Below are 25,180 nucleotides of genomic sequence, written 5' to 3' on the forward strand. Positions count from 1 at the left end.
AGCTAACATGACATTGCAGTAAGCATAGCACTAGATGATAAACCACTTTCTGTTGATTCTATAGGTTCCTGTGACGCTTAAATGGCAAATGCAGAGATTGAAACAATCTTTGCTTACACATAGATCAATACTCTGTTCCTAAAATCCAGGATTTATTTTCAATGTTGTCAGATAAAAAGAGTCTTGCTAAGGTGGATATGTCACTGACTTACTAGCTTGATGCTGGCTAGTAAATCAAAGCAACATTTTGTCACTGATATGTTAGAAAATATTATTCCAGTATAACCCATGCTCACAGTCTGTATGGCTAGAGTGTCACCAATTTTCAGTGCATTAAGGACTAGATATTACAAATGATGTATTGGATCATATTTTTTTGAGAAGTTGGTAGTAAAGCAAATACAGTTGTGGGGTGTTTTTTCTACTCCCTCAGCACAGAGCATCTTTGTTAGAAATCAGAGATGATCGCAAAGGAACCAATAAACTTAGCACAGCATTGACCAAATAGAGCACCTGTTACAAGCAACAGCTTGGACCATGTAAATGCATTGGGTGGATAAAGCCCACAGCAAACAGGCATTTTCTTCTCTACTCTCTAAAGGAAGTATCACCCCCTTCTGCAGGCTGGTTTTGGACCATGAGATGTGGGGAAGTGGAGAACAGAAAGGCCAAGTGTGAATTTGAGGAAATGGTTGTGGTACCTGGATTATGAAAGGGGACATCGTCCTGCTACATACAACCACAATGAGAGCAGATGTGTTCAGCTAGAGTCCTAAATATCAGGCAGGAGCCAGGAGCGCTGAGCACTGGAAAACCTTTCAGTAAATAGTTAATGGTCTATCTCATACCAGGGTTCTATCCCTCTATATGGTCCAGATAATCCTTTTGAAGATTTTCTTTTCCAGATGATCTCAGCTCCAAACCCACAGGCCTTTACAGCATCAATAAACCACTACTGAAATTATTTTTGTACTCACTTCTTTTCTAAAGTCCCTGACAGAACTGTTACAGTGATAACCAAATGTTGAACTGATAAGGATCAAAAGCAATTTCCTCTCTAACTACCAGCACTCACCTTCAGCACAGAAAATGTATTTAGCTTCTTTCCTTTCACATACCACAGGACATAATTACATAGAAGAAAGGTTGTGTCCAAGTAAGACCTGTGCTCCTACAGCCTTCTGAAGATACCCTCAATGATCTCAGAGACTTATGACCATCAGAAAAACTGTAATTTTGATTGCATAGTCTTTCTTACTGATGGTGATGCTGTTCAGCATTCACAGGTGAGTGGTGAACTGTAAAAATCCTGTCAAAAATATTTACATTACACTTTCATGCATTACTTAACACGTGGTATTTAAGGCAAGTTTGGAACTCACTGTATTCACTGGTAATCAGTACTTTGCAAACTAATAGCCAGATCCTAACTAGATCTGCTGGTGGCAAGTTCAGTGGATTCACATAAAGGAGTGGGTACTTCTATATTAGAGAAAGAGGCAATGACTGAGCATGAATCTCATATGCTGAGAGAGCAGGAAAAAAGTATTGCCTAGTAAAGAAGGGTTCAGATACAATTTTGTAAAAATGTCAAGTACTTCTACATGGCTATTATTTACTACTGAAAAATTAAAAACAAACCAAAACATTAAAATAGCATTACTGAGGCAGACTATTAATCTTACTCAGACACCTAAAAAAGCTAATCTGGTAATTAGACACAAAGGTTCTAAGAAGTCTTTGAGAAGTGCTTGCAAAAAAACTTGTTCTGCTTTATCTTTCAGTTGAACCAAACAGGAAGGTTACAGAATTTTGGATAGGAAAAACCTGAGTTTTGCCTATCAAGACAAAACATTTTTAGTAGATTCCTCTGGAGAACCTGAATGGCCTGCAGTGTAATTTTACACACTCATTGCTTTATACAATGCAAGTACTTGCTCTTATTACAGTGAATAATCTTGACAGAACAATCTACATATCATAAACATTTAAATGGCAAGTGATATGTAGTTAAATATTTGAAGGCTTAAATAAAGAATCCTTGTGGAAAATAATAAAACATTAGCTTGAAGGATGAAGGCCTCTAATAAGCCCTCTCTAGAATAGTTGAATCAGTAAAATACATTTTTATTACAAATGAAAATCACTGCCCTAATGACACTGAAAGTTGCCACAAAAATAAATTAACACTGTATCTTAGTAATTAAAACTACAGAAACACATTAAAAATCTAACTTGAAAGAGATGAGAATTTTATTTTCTAGTAGACTGTATTCCCATAATAGATTCTGTTTAGCATATAAAATGCTGAAATTGTGCAAAGAACCTGAGAACTTTAAACAACTGATATTTTTTTTTAGTTACTGCAACATTGCAAAGCTCCTTCTAAAAACATATTGTGGCATATACACCAGTGATTAGTTAACCAGATGAGTAGCTCTATACCGTGCTCATCACTACTATGTTTCTAGGATTTAATTTCAAGGGATAATATCAATTTTTAAAAAAATCTTTCCATTTGAAAAGACCTATTACTTTTAAGAAGGGAGAAATGCCTATTTTTAATTATATTAACAAATCAATAATTGGGCTTAAATTATCTTCTTCAACATATTACAACTATGACATTTGCCCAGATGACTTGCTGCTTCCCATTTTCAGCTGCACCCACTTGATATGACTGTAAGCAAACAGAGGTAGGAACTGTGGTATAAGGTAGGAACCTTATATGTTAGTAGAGCAACCTGTGTAATGGAGCTTTTTACTGTAATCGTGATCATCATTAGAGATATAACTAAAATTAAGCACTTTGTCCTCATTTTTCCCCAAGTTTCAACTACCCCCTGTTCTTGTTACCTGCCGGATAGCTACGGGGCTGCTTCCCCTGTATAATCAGTTACCTGAGGGGTCGGCAATGTTCAAGAATGCTCTAACTCTCTGCATATCTATCCACGAATATGTCAGATAATAGCCTTTTGCTCTGCTGATGTGAGTGAGTATGCTAAACTCCTTCCCAAGAGAAGAGAGAAATTACTTCAGCTGGAAAGGAAAAATAACATTATCCCTTCAAATGCTAAATACAGCTCAGGAACATAATCCTGGAGGCCTGTTTTGCAACAGCCTGTGGGTACACTGCATTATCTTCCAATGCACACTCAAATGTTTTCACTGGGGATGCTAATTATCTTCCAGTCTGTAGGCCCTTGGGTTAACAGCCTCACTAAAGAAGGTACAAATATTTTCAGGGCAAAGAGTGCTTGCTTGAAAGATGGCTCTTGTCTGTCTGGACTACGCTTGTCTGAGTGTTCACCTCTGTTATAATTGTTTCAAAGAGAATGTTACTGGTTTTGATAAATGTAGAAAGAAGAAATTATTACTATTGTTTGATACCACAGCACAAGCTTTCGCTACTTTATTATTATTACTATTAATAATAATTTTTTTCTTAGCATTACAGTATTTTAAAATTTCACTGTCAAACTAATTTCCATCTTTACTATCCTTGGTAATATGCTGTAATCCCACTACTTCAGCCTGAAGCAAAAAAAGAAGTCAAACGAGCCTATTTGGTGTGGCATCTATTCATTGTCTAAAGAACAGATGAAGGCTATTAGGCCATCAGTATTAGTTCTGATTTAAACACTTTACTCTAGATACTTTCATTAACTGTGTTGACACTAGTTATATATTATTCATTTTACCTGCACTTCATTGCATTCCCAAAATACAATCACATTTTGCAAATGTGAAGCTGAACATAAGACACTCACGGCTAGATTCTTGGTTGATGTAACTTGGGAGTGTTTTAATGAAAACAAGCCTCATTAGTCTACCTGGGGATCCAACCCTATCTCTACACCTGCAAACACAACTATATTTCTTCCTAGAATAGGTCTTGAATATGTCTCCATTTTTAGCACAACACCTGGGGTTTATGCTCAGCAATCTTTTCATTGCATTAAAACACTCATTAAATGAGAATTTGTACTGCTACTGGAAAGGTAAAATGCTTCTACACAAGATGCACTAAACCTAAGTGAATAATTCATCTATTTTTCATATACAAATTTATTCATGAAATAATATCCTCTAATAGCTGCTGTTACAGAGATTACAAGCAGTTTCTCCAGAGCATTCAATAACCAGAAAACTTCACTGATTTATTTGTCTGGACACATTGTACTTACAGAACATCTTTGTCTCATGACTGGGCTATCACGTTTCTGGCATGAACATCTGCAATTATCAATTCAATACTTATCCATTTTAGAAACTGAGAAAATACAGTCTACATAATTCCTAAAGGAAGTATTAATAGTAACACTGTGTAAGCATTACACAGTACATGATGGTCCTACTCTCAGTAAATGTCATTCTGAGCTTTTAAAATATTTAAAGTTCTTGAACAATCAAAACTGACTAAGTCCTTAGGCAAACAAGCAGTGCTAAGTCCAAGTCCCTGGCACCCAAATAAACCCAAAACAGACTACCTAGTAATATATTCACCAATGTCCTTCTCCCCCAGCTAATGAAATTCACAATTATCTCACTTCAGTAGCTAAGAGCATTTCCTCAATATTTCTTTACAGTTACTTCTTACATGCTATTTCCCTGATTAACACAAGGTTTAAGACACTCCACCAGCTCTATTCCCACTTTTAATACAGTGACAACTTTGTTCCCATTTCCAGATAGCTAATAGGGTCATATTTCTTTTGAACAAATTCTTTCATCAGCCCAATCTATTTCTGCATTAATTGCATCTATGCTCAGGCTTACTATATTGAACAGATAACGTATACACAGGATTTTGTATCATGTGAGCTGCTTCTGTCCCCCTGCTCATATAGAAGTGTCACTGTAGCTGTGCTGGTGTAATTCTATAAACAGGCTAAGCTTGTAGAGAGAAGTAATATCTTTTATTAGACCAAGAGATACAGTCAGGGCAGAGAACAAGCTCTGGGCTCAGAAAACTAATGAAAGTCCTCTGAGACAAAAAGCTTTCTTGTTTTTCCTCCAACTGTATTATTTGGTCTTATAAAAGATATAACCCTTTCCCTATGGGCCTGACTGTCCTTGGTTATAACAGATTACTTACGAGGGAGATAGGTCAAAAAGGAGTTGTAAAACAAAATAAAGTAAACCAAAAAGACAGCAAGGGAAGCGAAAATCATGGCCTTGATAAATACCAACTGCTTACACAAAACAGCCAGGCTGACAGAGACCAGAAGATTGTCTCTTCAACCTCAATGCCATGATGGGATTGCTTGCCAAGACTGCTAACCTCGAGACCAAAACACAATGATTAGTTTTTTTTTTTTTTTTTTTTTTTTTTTTTTTTCACAGCAGATCTGATAATTAGCACATTAACAGCTGTCTACAGAAAGGCAGGAGTTGGATGGCACTCAGGTGAAGTTACATGCATCTAGGAGATTTAAGGATATGCAGGTATGTGAAGGACTGGAAGTAGGACTCCCCATGTAGTGAAGAGAAGGCCATGAAAAATAGAGGCTTACTGCTCAATGGGCAGGGGACCTAGAGACAACAAACACGAACTCTAAACTTTCTTAGCCTGAATCTGTCCTGGCAAGGTCTGCTTCCAGGCCTTCCAGCTCCTGCACCTGGTGGCACAGTCTGGGGGGAATGACAATCGTGACACATGTAAATTAATGAGAGGCTGCTTAAACAACTAAAAGAATTCACAGGACTGCATGCGACATATTTAGTTATCACTGTAAAACTGTGTTATCTGATCTTGACAGATTATGGTGACTGGAAGAAGGCAAACATCACACTCATCTTCCAAAAAAGCACAAGAAAGAGGACTTAAGAAAGCACACTGATAAACCTAGCCTCAGTTCTTTGGGGGAGTATCTAGGAAATCCTTTTGGGAGGTATTTCCAAAGACATGATGGACAGGGAGGTGCTGAGGAACAGCTGGCAGAGATTTCCTGGCTAAAACATACTTGATCTTCCTGATTGCTTTCTACAATGAGAAGTACTGGCTCAGTGGATGATGAGATGGCAGGTTTCTTGACTCTAGCAAGGCTTTTCACATGGTCTGTACTCTTGTAGCCAGGGCTGCAATAGTGAGAATGTAAGTAGTAGAAACTCAGGTTTATTCACTCTAGAGAGGAGATGAAGGAGAATCTTAATTGCTGACTATAGTTACAAATGGAGGGAGGATTACAGAGAAGATGGAACCAGACTGCTTGGTGATGGTGCCCAATGAAACAATTAAAAACAACAGTCACATGTTGCAGCAAAAGTAACTCTGTGTTTAGAGTGCTGAAACACTGAGAAAAGGAGACCAAAGAAGTTTCGTCTATAAGAAATAGTTTTTGTGTCACTGCAAACGATGACTGACTTTCCTAAGAAAGGATAATCTTTGCAGATGTCATTACTTAAAAGTCAGCATGGTGAATGAAACCAAGAATCAGTGCAAGACGGGAAGAACATGATCCAAGTTTCCAGTCAGGCAACAGTGGGATGCCAGGCATAATTTAAACAAGAAATGACGGACAGCCCTTCCATCCAAAGGTGATGCTCTCTTGGCATTGAGGCAGGGTGTTCTGTCCAGGGGATATCTGTGTGCTTCAAGATGGTTGATGTTTTTATAATAGGAAAGCAAACTTCCACAAGTAGAGTGAAGAAAATTTCAGATTTTTAGGTCCCTCCTTCATCCAACCAATTCTATCTGTGTCTCCTGTCCAAATAATCCTCTTTCCTGTAAAACTCTGATCCCTCAAATCCCAGTTTATCAATTAATCCAGATTGCTTTACAGTAGACATCTCCTTTAGTTATCCACCACATTTTACCAACAACAGATGTTTTTTGAAGAAGGTTAAAAAAATATATTAAAAAGGAAACCAAGCTATTTTGCTTAAGGGCAAATGTAACTATAGCTCAGAAATAACAGCAGCTGAAATACAGAATCATAGCATAAATTGCTGTATTAGCAGACAGGTATCATAGATGGAGGTTTATTCAGTAGTTATTAAGGTCACTTTATGATTTGTGCTATGAAACCATCCTTTTTTCATTTGTTTGAACTGCAATTTGAACTGCACGTGCTGAAGTTTTCTATGCCAGATGTCTGCTCAGGTTAAAATAAACTCTCTCATAGCTCATACACATAAACTTTGAATTATGAAAGTTGGCATTCAAATAAATTGGTCATTTTCTAATTTCTGAGTAGTACTGGACCTTGGAAATGCTATAAATCTCTTTTTAAGTGATAATACAGGAGGGAGCGTTTTAGCATAACTTCTACTGTATTCTATTCCTACTATTTTTCTACTTGCTTTCTACTTTCTAGCTGGAAGTGTTCCAGGTTTTGTCTCAGATTGAGGTTTAAGTATTATTACTTTTTTTTTTTTAAACTAGGGCAAACATTTTCTAACTCTTTTCAAAAGGAAGACTGTAGAAAAAAATGTATTCTCAACATTTATAAAACAAAAAAAAAAGGTTTCATGACCTACTTTTAACTCTACTTGGGACAGGAAGTTCAATCCAGCAGGGAAACAAATAGCTTGTGAAAAGTTTGTGTACACTATCTGAAACATTTTTGAGACAGGCAGACAGGTCCATTTTCTATTTTCACATTTTAACTGTTCTACCACTAAGGTACTACAGCACGTTGTTAAAATTTGCATTATGCAGTATTTAAAATTCTACTGATATGCCCTTTCTTGACAGAATAGGAGAGAAGTCTTAAATTCATAGCTCATAACAGTAGCATTAGAGTTCCAGGTTTTGGCAGTCATTTTAGACACTGTTTTCAATTAATACCACATGGTATCTACTTAGAAAGTGCCTTATTAGCATTGAAAACCTGAAATTTGCCATAGACTTCATGGAGCTGTTTCTAACAGATTAGATAATGGCTTGCTGCTAACTAGTCAAAATAAAAACAAAAACAAAACAAACAACAACAAAACACCAAACAACTGACAACCAATGACAATGTTTCAAGGATTTGGCTTCTGCTCTTTCTTCTTCGATGAAACAATTCTTTGAGCATCAGGTATAGCTATTTTTTCTTTACAGAGATTTTTTTTTTCTTTTGCTTAGTAAAGCATAGGCTTCTCATGTAAAATGCCTAAGAAAAAATGTCTCTTTGAATGGGACAAACTTGTCTTTTCTAGGTTTGACTCAGTGCTTTGCAATTTCTCCTGGCATCTGGCTGGCTATTTCATCCTATATCAAACTCTCCCACATTGAAATCAATCCTAGGTGCATAATATAACATGAATTACTACCTTAAAAAACAACACTACACCTCTCCTTAAATGCAGAAGAACAAAAGATAAAGCAACTTCTGAAAGTCAAGAAATAATAACTGCTATTCTTTAGCTAATACATTAATCTTAAAAAAAATAAAAAATAAAAAAATCCCAAACAGCTAATTATTTCAGCCAGATCCCATATCAAAGACCCAAGAAATGGAGTAAAGTCTACTGACTGCGGTCATCTTTGGATCAGACCTCTCGTGTTTAAATGCTCAGCCCCACTTTTATTTTGCTCTTCTCAAATTCTCAAGGAATCTGGCTGAAAAATTCACTGCGAATAAATTATCTTGTCGAATGAATTGACACATTACATTTCCTGGTGATTTGTTCATAGCATCTAAGTATTGACATGATTCAGCAAAAACAGAATATGGAGGAGACTCAGACCATCACTTCAGCATTCCATTTCTTGGACTGGACAGCTGAAACTTTATCAGACCATCTAACAGGACGGGACTCTGTGGTGCATCCTTGGCACATATATTTATCACAGAATTCCTAGCCAAAGAGGGAAGACGAGTTATGATGAATGACTTCAGGCTGCACCCACAGACTTCCAGCCTTAGGGTGTGCCATGGGACTGGCAACAGGACCAGCAGCTCTGGCAGTCCATATAGCCTACAAAGTTGGGTGGAATCAATTTATTATCTGCAAATATTATGTTTGGAGCCATATATTATTTTTAATTCCTTGAACTCTTAGTCCTGGCACTCTGAGACAAAACATATAATTAAAACCTTCAGTTTATTGTTGGAGTTCAGGAAATGAGTGAATAAGCAGAGAGTGAAATTCCATAGGAAATAACTGGTGCATAGTGGGAAGAAAAAGGATGGGATTACTTGGAATAAAGAAAGGCTCTCTCCTGAATTCTTTGTGTTAAAATTTTTGTAAAACCTCTAATTATTACAACACAAGACCTGCAATTTGAAAATCTAGGGTTTAATACCAGGCTTCTCAAATTTGTTTTTGTTCTTATGCCAAGCAGATGCATTTGCTATACTTCTAATTCACTTTCTGTGCAACAGTGAAAACCATTCAACAACAACAACAAAAATATTCCAAAACCCAGAAGATGGCAGAAAAGATACTGCATGTCATTAGAATAGAAAAATTCATTGCAGCTGCAGGAATCTGTATAGTCTGAGTTCATCTGCAAGTATAGAGAATGCACTGAGAAAAAATACTTTTGTGGCTCAGAGCCAGGTTGCACAATGTGTAAATTGGCTAGTTCTCATAGATCTGTTTCTAAATCTTACTGCTGCCATATCAGTTATCTTCTTAAGATTTGTGGCTAACAGATCTAAGTTAATACAGTTTACAGTGGTTTCTTGCCCCCCTTCCAATTATATGAATCCAGCAAAGCCCATAAGCACAAGGAAGCTGGACATATGAAGTGGAAATTGATAGCAGAGTTAGGATTTTTCCTGTAATGAAGCTACTGTCACCTGTCTTTAATATATAGCTAAGATGAATGTGAAGCCTCTTCTGTAGCACAGAAGATTCTTCACTTGCAATGCCTACAGTGCCCTATGAGATCCCTGCTGGAGAAACTTAGGGTGATTAAGAGCTTCCCACTGTCCCACATCAAGCACAAAAAAATCAAGGAAAGACACAAAAGATAGACAAGGTCCTGGCCAAGCAGTTCTGTATCCAATTAACTCAATGAAAATTCAGTAACTTCATAAACCTTCATTATCTCATTTGATCATAGTTTGCCTTTTTATGACCCATCCTAAACTTTAAAGGGAATGTTATCATCAATGTCACATTAAAGAATCACAGCTCCCTTTCCACTTCTCACTCCCACTTTTGAAACTGTAGGAATATAATGAACTACTTAAAATACATATATAGTCAAAGGTAAAATGTTGACAGCTGTGATGAGATGATTGAATTTCCCTTTATCTTGCTTTTTAAACCTATGCATCCAGGAGGAATATAAGTGCCACAACTCTATCCTGATGCAGAGTTCATGTAAGAAGAGCAATTCAATTGCCCATCATCAGTGCTGGCAAGAACCATAGCACAATATAGACAAAATTTCAACAATTCTTTCACAGGGCTCTTATCACTCCGAGTGATTTTCTAACATGGTGGGATGACTCACATGACTGGAGTGCTGCAATGGATGTCTAAAAACTCTTCAGAAGGGATAAGCTAGGAATGAGAGGCAATGTGGTAGCCCTGTATGTTAGAGAGTGTTTTCATTGTCTAGAGCTTAATAATGGCGACAACAGGGTTGAGTGTTTATGGGTAAGAATCAGGGGGAAGGCCAATGAGACAGATGTCATGGTGGGAGTCTGCTATAGATTGCCTAACCAGGATGAAAAGGCAGACAAAATGTTCTATAACCAGCCAGGAGAAGTCTCACAATTGCTAGCCCTTGTTCTCCTGGTGGACTTATCAGATGTCTGCTGGAAATACAACACAGCAGAGAGGAAACAATCTAGGAGGTTTCTGGATTATGCAGAATTTAATTTCCTGACACAGCTGGTGAGTGAACCTACTGGCGAATGTGTCTTGCTGGACCTTTTTCTTGTGAACAGAGAAGGACTTGTGGCTGGTGCAAAGGTTGGAGGCCTTCTTGGGCACAGCGATCACATATTAATAAGAGTTTTTGTTTCTTGGAAAAGTAAGGAGTGGGGATAGCAGAACTACCACCTTGGACTTCTGGAAGGCAGACTTTGGCCTACTAAGGGGACTGGTTGGCAGAGTCTCCTGAAGAACAAAGGAGTCCAGGAAGGCTAGATGCTCTTCAAGAAAGAAATCCTAAAGGCACAGCAGCAGGCTGCTCCCATGTGCTGAAAGATGAGCCAGCATGGATGAACCAGCCTGGCTGAACAGAATGCTGTGGCTAGAGCTCAGGAAGAAAAAGAGGATTTATGACCTTTGGGAGAAGGAGCAGGCCACTCAGGAGGACCACAAAGATGTCATGAGGCTCTGCAGAGAGAAAATTAGAAGGCCCAAAGCCCAACTTGAGTTTAACCTGGCTATTGCTGCTAAAGACAATAAAAAATGTTTTTAGAAATACATAAACAAGAAAAGAAAGACTAAGGAGAACCTCCATCTTGTATTGGATATGGGGGGGAAACATAGTGACAAGAGATGAGGAAAAGGCTGAGGTATTTAATGACCAATAACTAGTAAGACCAGTTGTTCTCTGTGTACCCAGCCCCCCAAGCTGGTAGATAGGGACAGGGAGCAGAATGAAGCCCTCATAATCCAAGAGGAAATGTTTAGTGACCTGCTACACCACATAGATGTACACAAATCTATGGGGCCAGGTGGGATCCACCCAAAGGTAAATGAAGGAGCTGGTGGAAGTGCTCACCAAGCCACTGGTGATGCCCATTTACAAGAAAGGACAGAAGCAGGACCCAGAGTAATACAGGCCTGTCAGTCAGACTTAGGTGCCAGGGAAGCTCATGGAGCAGATCATCTTGAGTGCCATCATGCGGCACACGCAGTACAATCAGGCGATCAGGCCCAGTCAGCATGGTTTTACGAAAGGCAGGTGCTGTTTGATGAACCTAATCTGCTTCTATGACAAGGTGATGCACTTACTGGATGAGAGAAAGGCTGTAGATGTTGTCCACCTAGACTTCAGTAAGGCTTTCAACACTGTTTCCCACAGCATGCTTCTGAAGAAACTGTCTTCTCAATGCTTGGACAGGTGTATGCTTCACTAGGTAAAAACAACTGGCTGGGTGGCCAGGCCCTAACAGTTGTGATAAATGGATTTAAAGTTGGAGGCCAGTCACTAGTGGTGTTTCTCAGGATTCAGTACTGGGGTCAGTTCTCTTCAATAACTTTATCAATCATCTTGATGAGGGGATTGAGTACACCCTCAGTAAGTTTGCAGATGACACCAAGTTGGGTGAGAGTGTTGATCTGCTCAATGGTAGGAGGGCTATGCAGAGAGATCTGGATAGGCTGGATTGATGGGCCAAGGCCAACTGTATGAGGTTCAACAAGGCTACGTGCCGGGTCCTGCACCTGGGGCGCAACAACCCCATGCAAAGCTACGGGCTGTGGGAAGAGTGACTGGAAAGCTGCCTGGTCGAAAGGGACCTGGAGGTATTGGTTGATAGCCAGCTGAATATGAGCCAGCAGCATGCTCAGGTGGCCAAGAAGGCCAACAGCATCCTGGCTTATATCAGAAAGCAGGACCAGGGAAGTGATTGTCTCCCTGTACTCAGCTCTGGTGAGGCTGCACCTCGAGTACTGCGTTGTTTTGAGCCCCTCACTACAGGAAGGACATTGAGGTGCTGGAGCATGTCCAAAGAAGGGCAATGAAGCTGGTGAAGGACCTAGAGAACCAGTCTTATGAGGAGCAGCTGAGGAAACTGGAGTTATTTATCGTAGAGGAAAGGAGGCTTAGGGGAGACCTTATTGCTCTCTACAACTACCTCAGAGGAGGCTGTGGCGTGGTGGTGCTTGATCTCTTTTCCCAAGAAACAAGTGATAGAACAAGAGGAAATGGCCTCAGGTTGTACCAGGGGAGATTTAGATTGCATATTAAGAAAAATTTCTTCACTGAAAGGGTTGGGAAGCATTGGAACAGGCTGCCCAGGGAAGTGGTTGAGTCACCAACCCTGGAAGTAGGCAAAAGATATTTAGATGTGCTTAGGGACATGGTTTAGTAGTAGACTTGGCAGTGCTAGGTTAAGGGTTGGACTTCAAGATCTTAGAAGTCTTTTCCAACCTAAACAATTCTATTATTCAAACACAGCTCAGTTGGCTCAAGTTGGTAATGACAAGATTAAAAACAACAACAACAAAATAAAATATATATATAAAAAAACACAAACAGAAAACTATTATTTTTTCTTAAAAGCTTCTCTTAATGCTGTCTGACACAAAGCAGTCTTATTGCCAAAGACAGACTAAGCAGTCCCTGTTGACCACTCCCAACAATTACATCATTTTGGTTTGTATCAAAGGAATATCAAGGCATTGCAACAATTTGAATTGGCTTTCAACTTAATGTTTGAGCTCCCATTCTCTAAACTGGGATAGATTAGTTACCTTAGCTCCTCAGGATGCCAGTACTATAGCTTTATAAGTACCTATCACAGCTTAAAATAAATAAAATTTTAAGAACACATAAGTGACAAAGGTATTTGGTTAGAAAAATACAGGGCTAAATTTCAAATGGAACAGTTCAGAATGATGTTGCAGAGCACACTTTTGAATCCAGATCTTCTGCCTCTTTAGAAGTTTGTAACATTTCATGTAACTCCCTTAATCAATAAAATCAGTCCTGAGCTGATCCCCTAGTGTCTGAGTACTCCTGCGCTTCCTATGTACCTCGACAGCAGTAAGACTGACCTTGCTACCCTACAGTACAAATTATTTCCCATGAAGATGAGTTAAGTAAAAACTCACACAAATTCTATTCACATGCACCTCATATAGCACTCAATACTACACCACACATCCTATTTTATGATATTTTCGTTTCAACCCCATGGCTCTCAAAATTGCATAGTTTATTATGTGCTGACAGGCAGTTGATGCTATGGAAAACACAAGTTAAATGCCAGATTACTTTGAAGAGAGACTGAAAGCTGGTATATAACACAGGTGGAATTCTATTAGCAACAGGCGTGAGCTGGCCTGCAGAGTTAATGCAAGAGATTTCTCATCTCTGTTTTGTAAATTCAGTTCCCACTGCTGTTAATGAGAACAGCACATTTAATTTTCTTTGTCAACAATCTGATATCACAAACATGGACAAATGAAATGCTTCTTACTCTGAATGCTGTTTTATCAGATAACACAAAAGCTTATCAGTAATATGAGATTAGTTTAAGCATCATATTAAATAATGCAACAATATTTTTAAAGGGTAAATCAGACAGGAATTGCAAAAGAAATATTGCAGTGACAGAAACTGAAATAGGATGTAGATGAGTTTAACATACAAATTGTGAGCTACACAAGTTAGCATCTATTCTACCTGTACTTTAAAATACACTTCATAAATTGCTACAGAGGCCAAAGAGATTTCTGAAAGTTTCCAGAGAGTTCTAATTTTGGCAAAAACTAATTTTGGCAAAAACTCAGATACCCTTTTTTGCAAGATTACGCACAATTATCATATATGATATCCCAGATGGTACGCATTCAAAGAAATAATGACCCAGTATTAAATATTTCATTTACATAATGAATTACCTGGGAAAATTCTATGTGATCATCAAAGATTATTAATCATATGAGGTTGATTAATTTTAATGTGAAACCACATCCATCTTCAAGAATTTTGGACAGCAGTTGTATTTTAACAGAATGATAACAAATAAACTCTGCCCTCCAAATAACAATAATACAATACCTTAAAAATAATAATACTGATGAAGAGAAATTCAGGGATCAATATGTAAAAGACAGACAAAATTCATGACCTGGCATAAAGTGAGAAGTAATGCAAGAATTTTGATATCACATATAACAAAAAACATGAAACCTGAGTAAAGCAGAACATGGCTTTACTTGCCCAAAGGAAAGTTTGCTTGTTTTTTGATATGGGAACACTAAATCATTCAAAGATCATCTCAAACTCCATCTTATCTATAATTTTAAGGCACAGCTGATGTACATGATTAGACTTGAGAATCTCACTTCAAAGCTTGACAGAAAAAGCCACCAGGATTTGCTGGTTTTATTTCTCTTTTTGGAGCTTCTAAAAGCTGCTGGAGAAGAGTATTATTGGCATAGGTTAGTTGAGATATTCCTCAAATTCTCATTATTAGAGGTAATTGGTAATAGTACCTTTTATGTAAATTACTACTTTTGCTATTTGCTATGTGGTATTATTACTGTGATTATTGCTGTTGTGTTTAGATACCTAATCAGTACTAATATTATCATCATAATGGTGACTATGAGAAGAACTAGGAGCTCCCATTTGGTGAATTAAAATACAAGGAGGAGCAGCCTCTGTTCCTCAATCATTTCAAGATGCTGCTGTCAATCAAGTGCTGCCTTACAGTTCAACATCTGTTGGAAATATTTTCCCTTTCCAGTGAAGCTCAGCTACACCATATGTGAATTTTTAGGCTTTTCTTGTTCATGTTGAAGAAATATTTTGTTTATAAAAATAAAATGATTAAGACTCTCTCCCATCTCACATGGGTTATTTAGGAATGACAGTCAGTCACTAGTGGCTTGGACTGGATTCAGATCGGTGACGTAAATAAAGGACGTTCTGTAATTTGTTGTCATTTCCTGAACCAGGCACAGCGGTGTTTTACATGTTCACATCAAGGGAAAGCATGTAATTTGATCAAGCTGCAAGTGCAAACTTCTTGGCAGAGCCTGAGGGAAAGCAATGACAATAATAAAACAGATAGGCAGGTTGTCAAGAGAAGTGAAAGTACTTTTAACTGTACAGTTCTGAAGAAAATCCTGCAGTGGAGGGGCTAAAAATGTTGTCTACAACAGTGCCCCTGGCTATCCTGGAGTTGAAGGATTAGTTTACGAACTGTGGACATGTCATTACTAAATGAACTCAGATAAGAGTTAAGTTCCTTCATTCATTTAACTCTGTTTTTGGCAGTGGAGCAAATTCTCAGTGATGTAAATTGGGATGGGAGCTGTGACAATTTCCAGCATGACAGTGCCTGACCCTAGAAGTATTCATTTTGCTTGAAAAAGTAAAGACAGTTTATATGCAAATTAGATACAGCTTTCCAGCTCTGTATAATTTGTCAATATGGGTGTTAATTTCACAAAGACTGAGCAATTTCTGTTCTAGAATAGTAATAGGACTTGATCCTACCAACCCTTACTTGTAGCAGTGATCTTCTTATAGTGGTGGGACTGGAGGCTTAAAATAAAGACTACCGTTGTGAACATTTCTGGGATAATGCACATCATATGATGCTTTCTTTTTGATCTGGTTCAGAATAATGAGCAACATTAAGAGTTAAAATGAAATGCTAGGGCATCTATTAGAAATCAGCTTTCCTGGATTTTCAGGGAGTGGTATTTTTTGCAATTGGATCTGGATGTAGATAAAAATGTGATTTTATAGGGGAAATCTGATATTAAAACTACTGTTACCTTTTCTCCTCTTCATTATAAATGGATTTATGTCTGAATGTAGAAAACATTATGGAGCTTAAGCCTGTCACATGAAGCTTTTCTTGGGAGAACTTCCCCTCCTGGGAGTTTCAGGTATAAATCCAGATTCTCTGATTTATTCCCAGCGTTGATAGCAATGGTCTTGATCTGCAGACTCTGCTTTTAAGGATTTGAAAAGTCTTGAAGCATCTTTAAAACCGGGGGTGCTAAATCCTTCTCAAGGTGTGTCATAAGATCATAATACAGGCTACAGGCATACTATATTTTTCAGAAAAGACATGTTTAAAAGTTTTCTCAGACACAACACTGAATTATATCATTTCACCTGAAAACTACCAGAAGAAAATTATCAGGTGCAGAAAATGAGTAACTGCATTTCATTTCCATCTTCATTTCACCTTCTCCTTAAAACACTTGAATTTATTTTGTTTTCATTTTCTTCTGACCTAATAAACACTGACGTCAGGATTATCAGTTGACTAACTGAAATCTATCCTGATTATAATGTACATGTTGTGAAATGCTTTTGGTAACGTTTTCTAATAATCTTTCTCCAAAAAAATCTGTTTATAATAAAGTTTCTAATAAAAACAATTGGTACTTTTGTGTGATAAACAAGTGATACAAGTTTACATTCATAAACTTCTTAAAGCTAGGCAATTACTTTTCTAGAATTCATCTTAAAATAAAGCTTACAAATGTCTGTTCTGTTTTAATAACTACTCTAAACCCTTGTATTTGGGGCACTGACGTAATTGGTGATTTAGTTAACTTAGTTAAGCACACAGTCTTGTTTGATTTTGCTTTGTTTCATTTATCCCAAGTTCTTTTCTAATATGCCAATATTATTTCTGTCCACTTCAGGTCTATCTTTCATTCATTCTTTATATCCCTTCTTTTTTCCTTTATTTCCTCTTGTCTGCTAGACACAATCTCTCCATCCATGCCAAAACAGTGGATATTATTTATCAACATAATAAAAGCATGTGGTTAGACTTGGCTTCTATCTACTAAAATGCCATGGATGTCTTTTAATCTGCACTTAAGAAAGTGTGGAAAGACTCAAGCACTTTTCATAGAATCACAGAATGGTTTGGGTTAGAAGGGACCTTAAAGATCATCTAGTTCCAACTCCCCTGCCATAAGCAGGGACGCTTTCCACTAGACCAGGATGCCCCAAGCCCCATCCAAACTGGCCTCAAACACTTCCAGGGATGGGGCATCCACAGCTTCTCTGGGCAACCTGTGCCAGTGCCTCACCCTGACAGTAAAGAATTTCTTCCTTATATAATCTAAATCTACCCTCTTTTAGTTTAAGTCATTACTCCTTGTCCTATCACTACTCTCCTGCCTTCCTGTAGGCCCCGTTTAGGTATTGGAAGACCACTATAAAGGCTCCCCAGAGCCTTCTCTTTTTCATGCTGAACAACCCCAACTCCCTCAGCCTGTCTTCATAGGAGAGGTGCTCCAGCCCCTTGGTCATCCTCATGGCCCTCCTCTGGATTTGCTCTAATAGGTCTATGTCCTTCTTGTGCTGGGGGCCCCAGAGCTGAATGCAGCACTCCAGAAGGGTCTCATGAGAGCAGAGCAGAGGGCAAGAATCACCTCCCTTGCCTGCCTGGCCATGCTTATTTTGATGCAGCCCAGGATATGGTTGGCTTTCTGGGCTGCAAGCACACATTGGTGGCTCATGTTGAGTTTATCCACCAATGCCCCCAAGTCCTTCCTCTGCAGGGTTGTTTTCAATCTATTCTCTACCCAGCCTGTATTTGTGCTTGGGGTTGCCCCAGGCCAGTTGCAGGACCTTGCACTTGGCCTTGTTGAACCTCATGAGGTTCTCACAGGCCCATCTCTCAAGCCTGTCAAGGTCCCTCTGGATGGCATCCCATCCCTTCCCTTCCAGGATGTCAACTGCACCACACAGCTTGGTGTCATCGGCAAACTTGCGGAGGGAGCACTTGATCCCGAGTCTATGTCACTGACAAAGATATTAAACAGTGCCAGTCCCAACACTGCACACCTTTAGGTTACTTAGCTGGTCTCGAACCTGATATTCTCCTACAGTGGGCGGTTCTTCATTCTTTCAGTCACTACCTTTGCCATTTGGGACTTGGGCTATGTGGCTATAGCCATTGCCAGTGAAGACTGAGGCAAAAAAATGATCAGACTGGGATGATTAGAAAATGGTAACCTAGAATCATAGCAGTAATAACACTTATCTGAAGTCAGAAGTCATTGCTGAAATCAAAATTAAAAATAAAGTAGTTCATTAGTCAGTGCTGTATCACAAGAGAATGTTCAACTTATATCATGCCAACGATGTTAAAAACAGACAAGCAACATCTTCCAGAAAAAAAATCTTTTTCATACTCTTAATGTCACCTGACTACATGTAATGTCATTTACCAACAATAAAACAGGTGGAGTAAATAAGTGTCTGCCAGCCCACAGAATCACAGAATGTTAGGGATTGGAAGGGACCTTGAAAGATCATCTAGTCCAGTCCCCCTGCCGGAGCAGGAATACCTAAATCGTGTCACACAGGAAAGTGTCCAGGCGGCCCCGCTCCCCGCCAGGGTCAAAATGGTGGCCACCCTCAGGCAGCGACAGTTGTAGTGGCCGTGCCGCCGCTAGGCCCCCAGTAATGGCCGCCATGCCGGCCGCTCCCCGTGGGGCCATGGACAGCTCTCCTTGGCCGAGGCGGAGAGTGCCCTGCCGCCAGCCCTGCACCGGTCCTGCCTGCCACAGCACTTCTACTGAGCCCCATCTTCCCATGAACACAAATTAAGCTTCAGGAAGAGCAAGGAAGCATGTTTAAATTACATTCAGGATGCCATACTACAGAAGCAGTGGAAAAGAGCTGCAGAGTTTCTGACTTTCTACACTGAGTCACTAGAGAAAGACTCTTCTACAGAATACGTGGGTAAATCAGAGATTATTTGGAGAATAGGAACAGAAATTCGGTGCAACCATTCACATAGCAGCCTAAGAGAGTTCAACTCTTTCAGAGATGAAAACTTTAGAAGTAAAAAGGTACTTGAAGGTTTGTTTAGAGCATGCCTTTCATCTCCTTTGTAATGGACTAATAGGTGAAGCCTACCAAAACCTGTCCCTGGCAGAAAGCTGGAGGTTTGGAGAACAAACAACTGTTCAGGATAAAGAGATGAAACTGATTCAGGCTTACAGGGGACTGCTGGACTACTATAGCTGGTCTAAGCAGAAGAACATCCTCTTAGAGTATGAGAAGGGTGGATTTGAAGACTTGTCTGTTGAACGGGAAATGCACAGTTGCTTTCGGAAGGCAGCAGTGAATTTAAAGGAGATCATTAAAATACCTGGACTCTGGGATCTCTTTGTGAAATCCTGTGCGAATTTGTTGGAGTTCTATGGACACCATAATGAAGCTCGCAAAGTATTAAGTGAATATGCCTACAACTCAAAGTTTGTGGCTAATCCCAATGCTCATGTTTAATTCTATCAGTTCCTACCAAGACATGGTGCATCAAAGAAATCACTCATATCTGCACTCAAGATCTTGCATGATATTGTTCCCTCTCATGAAGTAATGATAGATTTTAATATCATGCTCCAAAAATCAAAGCCCCATACGGTTGTTTGAAATATCTACAGAGCACAAAGTCAGAATGCAGAAAGAAATATGAAGTTTATTCTAGTACTTTTCTCTAGCACTTACTACTGCCATTGCTACAAACAGGTCAGGTCGATTTTTAGTCTGACTTTGTACAGCAGTTCTTGTCCTACAAAACTGGCAGATCTAAATGCCACATCAGTTCACGGAGCGTTGCCAAAAGAGTGTCACCAATATTCAAACCTCATCCATCAGCCTCATTTAGGAAACTGTTTTTATGCAGGATAGCACATACCATATGAACCTGCTTAGTCCTGCTGAAACTTGAACTTATTTTAAATAAATACATCCTTTCTTGCTCTATTATTATTTTTAATAAGGATGAAATTAAGCCTGGCCTAAAATCTTTGCCTGAATCTGACCCTGTACACACTTCCTTCTAACATCTATGCTTGAAATGTATAATCTCCATAGACAGCCTTGTGCCTTCGAAAACTATAAAACATTAAGTATATAATCCAAAATAATGTCTACCTCACTGAAACAATGTTAAATCAAGCTTAAAAGCTCAAAGGCAGTTTAAAAATAAATAAATAAAAGCTTGGTTTCTTTTAAATGGAATAGGTGAGTTGTACAAGGAAAACCTCTTTCCCTGTTTAACCTTCTCTCCCATTTCTGCCCTCCCCTCCATTAATAGTGCTTATTTTCTCCAGGTTGCTGCACATCTCTCCAGGGGACTCCTTTTACTTATGGAGCCACAGGGTTGCAGAATTTCAAACAGGGATTTTTAACCCACATTCTCTTCATTTGGGAAAATGTTAAGAGCATTTAAACAACAACAACAACAACAACAGAAATATCAAAGAGGATGGAGCTAGAACTTTAAATGAGCCATGGCTGTGCTAACATATTGTAAGGGTATAAAGACACAATTCTGGAGATCATTAAAAATGGCTATTTTTTTTCTTATTATTTTATTGATCATTAAGTGAATTTTTATTTCTTTAAAAACTTATTACGGTGCTGCCATAGTAGGCAACACATACCAAATTTATGTTCTTTCATGTAGACTTCAGGCCATGTGGCCACATAACATATATTTTGCAGTCACACAAATTGCAAGCTGTCAAATCCCTGTATCATTTATTATTCCTGCTGTCATCCCAGAGTATTTTTATGAGCCAAGACACTTTTTTGTTTGTTTTGAATAACCAGCATAAAGAGACAGAAAATACCTAATGCAACATTCCCATTTTCCAAGACAAGTTTCACAGAACTCAGATAAAGGTGCCCTTGATGCTTCTGCAATGCATACGCTCCCTTGATACTCAAGTTTCAGTATCAACTGACTGAGCAATAAAAATGAAAAGTCCAATTCTTCTTCTAATAAACAAATAAGTAAACTTTTATAAAAATATTTACTTGCCAAAATATACTTTAGGAAAACTCTATACTACTAAATTTTCTAGTGAATGAAAAAAATAAAGTTACATACCTTGCCTGCCCTGCCCAGGTTATCACGTAATTCAGTTATCTCATTCCCTGATAAGTGCAAATTACTTAGAGAGAAGAAAAATAATGTAGGAAAAAAATTCCTTGGTTCCTTGGTTACATCACACATTTCACCACCCCAGTTATTTGATCATCACATAAGGAAGCGGAGCACAAAATCATGACACACAGAGATGAAAATAACAGAAATAGGAAGGGAGACAACTTAATTGACAGTGCTGAGGTACCTACTCCTGCTAGATACCTTCAGAGGAAAGTCACTGACAGTTATTTTCAGTCGATGGGTATGGAAGTAGCTAACAGGGTCTCAGAATTATTAATTTTATAGAGACATCACTTTTTTTTTTTTTTCCTCAAAAAGTAATGTTAGGTTAAATGTTGCCCAGTTTGATTGTGGATGGTGAAATTTAGTTAGTTCTATCTTTTATTTGACTTCTGAAAAGATCCTGAAGTAGATCAAATCTACTGTATATATGACTGGGTGTCAGCACCAGCAATCCCCTTTTCTTTCCCTTCTCAAAGTGAGTTTACCTGGATGACGTTAAGTGGAAGTTCAGTTTTCTGTTCATTCTACCGATTTATCTTTTTTCATAAGTGAACACTGACCTTATCTTCTTCTCCCAACTTTTCTCCATTTTTTTTTTAAATTGCCCCATCCTTGAAAAAACAAAAACAAACAAACAAAAAAACAACCATAATTTCAGCCAGAACCAGAAATCCTGGCATTTCCAAGTTAATGATCTAATCAAACAGGCCTATAACAGTAAAACAGTGCTGATAGGTAACTTGGTCATTATTCTAGCTGGCTGCATTTTGCTTGCATTTCTTCTAGCAAGCATTTCAGATGAAGTCAAGGGGCATGCAGTTGTCCCAGTCTGAATAAGAGGAGTCAGCTTTGGGCTTGGTGGGAGATACATGAAGAAAACACAAAGGAAATGGAAAGTTGGGTCTTCAGATACTGTTGTTTGGAGAGAGTTAAAAGTACTAGATTCTCAGCACTAAATTTTCATATGCATACTTTTTTTTTTTTTTTACTGTATTGAGTTACTTTTCTACTGATGTTTGCATCTTACTTTTGAACACTGATTGCTTCAGAGTATCAGCCAGATGTTTTTGATGTAAAAAAAATATATGTTTTTTATTTTTAATGGGTGGACAACATCAACCTCTTTTGCACAGGCTGCTAGAGGTTATCAGAAAGGTTATATTTTTTGCAGCAGGGACTGAACTAGGTTTTACCCACAGGCTGAAAGAAACTCTCACAGTGCCAATGTCTTTAGCCACCCATCTCTAACATAAAATCCCAATGCACGAAGAAAATGTTTGTGTAATTCTTGGATTTAGTCTGTCTTACTTAATCGGTGTAAATTTTCGTGGAGTCTCAGGCAGAAAATACTCTAAGTACTGTAAAAAGACAGATTTTACGTTTATAGTAGCAATGAACCTAAGACAAGTTTACAGGACTGCAGTTCTGTCTCACAATGAACTGCTTTCACCCAAAACTATTTAAGGAAAATACATACAATTCTTCATCTACACTCAGACAAATAGAAGTTCTTTCACAGTAAACAGGCAACATAAGATATTTAACAGCAACCCAAAAAGAGGATTATAAAACTACCACTTTTGACTTTCATGGAGAAGGAAACACCATGATTTCATGATTAGCCATAAATGCCATGCAGCGCAGATAGTTCCTTATACAGAAAAAGATGAATCAGAATGAAACACAAAGTAAATCAGACCACAGCTGAGATGGAGAAAGATAACATAAAAGGAAAATGACACAAGAGTCAGATGTATAGTAAAACAAACACAGAAACAAAAATTTAGAAAAGGAAATGTAGATAGCAGTTTAATCTCAAGACAATGTTGAATTTAAGTGCACAGCATCAGGATGCCCTAGGACCACTAGCCAAGGATGAAGTCACAGTGAGTGCTGTATCAAGCAGGGCAGATTGCCCCATTCCACCATGCCAGAGGCTGAAAACAACCATCAAAAATGTTGCAAAAAGATGGGGCTAGCCCTCTGCTCCCCACTTCACAACAACCCAACCCAAAGAGTTAGCAGGCAGTAACCTTGGCTGCAGCATTATAAATCTAGGTTTGACATGTTTCTCCCCTCCCCATGTTGAGGTTACCATCCTTCTCTCGCCATGAAGGACCTTGCTTAATCCTATTCTGGAGTGGCTGCCAGACACCCGGCTTTCTTTTCAGCTAACACTTTACGTATTTTTGGATGTCAGTTCAAGATTTGTGGACAAAGCTAGAGTGGCACCTGCAGCATTCCTCACCCTCTTCCTTAGACTCTTCTAGGCACTGCTGCCAGAAACCTTTCTTTTTCTCGGGGGCAGAGCATGCACCTGGTGGAGCTTGAGAGTATTTTCTGCCTAGCTGGTACCCTCTCTCTTTGCCCTTGCTACAGTTTTCTGGTACACAAACCATCTATATCAGCCCAGTATGTAGATTATCTTCTGAATATTTTACTAGTAAAAACAATTGCACTGCAATATCTTCCCCCACAGTTAACAAGTGATTACCAGTGTTCAGGAGCTGTTATTATTAGCAGTAGGACAACGATTACTCGGTGAAACAAAACTGACCACAAACGTGTGTTTGTGCACACAGCCAGACACACCAGAGAAGAGCATTGAGGGTGGATGAGTAAAGAACAGGGGAAAATAAATGAAGATAAGATAAAACCGTATATTAAGAAATTAGGCCCTGGGGAACGTCAATTTTCATAACATATTAAAAACAATTACAAACAATGAAGACCTTTGAAAAAGGTAAGGGAGTATAGTTGATTACTATATTCCATCTTCCATCAAAATCAAGTTTTTAGGATTGTGATTTAAAGCATTTGACTTTACTCATTCAGAAATATGGTGGTAAATGCCTGTAGCTAAATATTGTAATTATTACTTATGTGAGTACTCTCATGGATTTCAACCACTGAAATGAAACCACTGAAGATAAACAAATGAATGAGGATGTGTGAAAAGGAGTAGTGTTACACACCTACTTCTGATTATATTTTAGCATTTCTGATGTGCTATGCTACAGCTCAGTCTTAACATTAAGAATTAGGGGCCAAAAAAACCAGTGTCTCAAATTTGTTTTAATGAAAATTTACATGAACGTAAGTGTCCATCCATGCACATATATGCATATATTAATACACGTTTGACAAACATAAGAAGCCAAAGACCTGTGCTTAGAAAAACATGGCCACAGATTTAGAGTGCTTGCAGTTCCAGGTACTCAAATTTCCATAACGTAGGCCTGATTTTTTTTTTTTTAAATATATTTTAGGAGTTCTACAGAAAGCCAATATCAACTGAAACCAATGCCTTGTTAGATCAATCCTCACTGGGTAAAACAATTCTGTCATTTTACATCCAGAGGACAAAACATACAGTTTTTGACCTGTGAGAAAAAATCAAAAATCTCTAGCAGTGTCCACAGATTTGTAGTTTTTTTTATTTATTATTATTTTATCTATAATAAGCATGGAACAAGCAAGACACTGTGCATAGATCAAGTGAACTTGGGACTATGGTATCCACAGAGACAAATTTCTCCTACCTTTCTTCTACCCATGTCAAATAGTCGGAACTCACATCCAGGAAATAGTGAAAAGGAAGAGGCCAGGTTGTCAGTAACCAGAAGAAAAAGAAAGAGATAGAAAGATTA

The 25,180-nt window shown here is 38.4% G+C and overlaps 1 protein-coding gene and 1 pseudogene across 3 annotated transcripts in view; one reads left to right on the forward strand and one right to left on the reverse strand.

Annotated features, from left to right (window-relative positions):
- GRID2 (glutamate ionotropic receptor delta type subunit 2) overlaps positions 1 to 25,180 on the reverse strand; it is an 805,832-nt gene that overhangs the window by 169,615 nt on the left and 611,037 nt on the right. The gene's annotated exons all lie outside the window — the stretch shown is intronic.
- LOC121070197 lies at positions 1,197 to 20,002 on the forward strand (annotated as a pseudogene).

This window comes from Cygnus olor, chromosome 4 (genome assembly GCF_009769625.2).
Source record: "Cygnus olor isolate bCygOlo1 chromosome 4, bCygOlo1.pri.v2, whole genome shotgun sequence".
In the NCBI taxonomy this organism is placed as follows: Eukaryota; Metazoa; Chordata; class Aves; order Anseriformes; family Anatidae; genus Cygnus; species Cygnus olor.